Source organism: Clytia hemisphaerica, unplaced genomic scaffold, assembly GCF_902728285.1.
Source record: "Clytia hemisphaerica strain Z4C2 unplaced genomic scaffold, Clytia hemisphaerica genome assembly, whole genome shotgun sequence".
Lineage (NCBI taxonomy): Eukaryota > Metazoa > Cnidaria > Hydrozoa > Leptothecata > Clytiidae > Clytia > Clytia hemisphaerica.
Window position 1 is genome coordinate 220375 of NW_027104477.1, and position 636 is coordinate 221010.

Genomic DNA, 636 nt, shown 5'->3' on the forward strand with positions numbered 1-636 from the left:
CCGTAACTAAACAAAAAGAATTACACAAGAACAATTCTCATACCTTAAAGTTTCAATAGAAGGTCCTCCAAAATTCATTCGGGTCTCTTTCGTATTTTCTTTCTTGTTACCAAAACCCATCGGCCCTCGCCACCAAGATGGACGATCGATGCGAAAAACTCGGTGACATCATTATCATAAGGATGTTTGGAGTCGTAATATATTCTTGTCATGTTATCAAGATATTTATAAAATATTCGATCTTTTGGGATCTGTCCATCTCGAATTAGTTTATCCAGACGTATATTTACGGCCTCGGATTCTTATAAAGTAAACAAAAATGATTTTTGGATAAAAAATGTTTATCACGCTCACGAAACACAGTCTCAATCACGTAATCACGAGTTAAATTTCTTATCTATCACGATCACGTTCGTTCCTCCCATCACGCAATCACGCATTTTAAAATCTCAAATCACGAAGATGACAGTTCTGCGCAACCTATCCGCACTGAAAGATAACGAGGAATATAAAGGAATCAGCATAACGGAAGACCTAACACCAACAGAAAGGTCTGTCCTTAAAGAATGGACGGAAAAAGCAAAACATCTCAACTCCGAATCATCTGCAGTAACACATAGAGTCCGAGGTGATTCA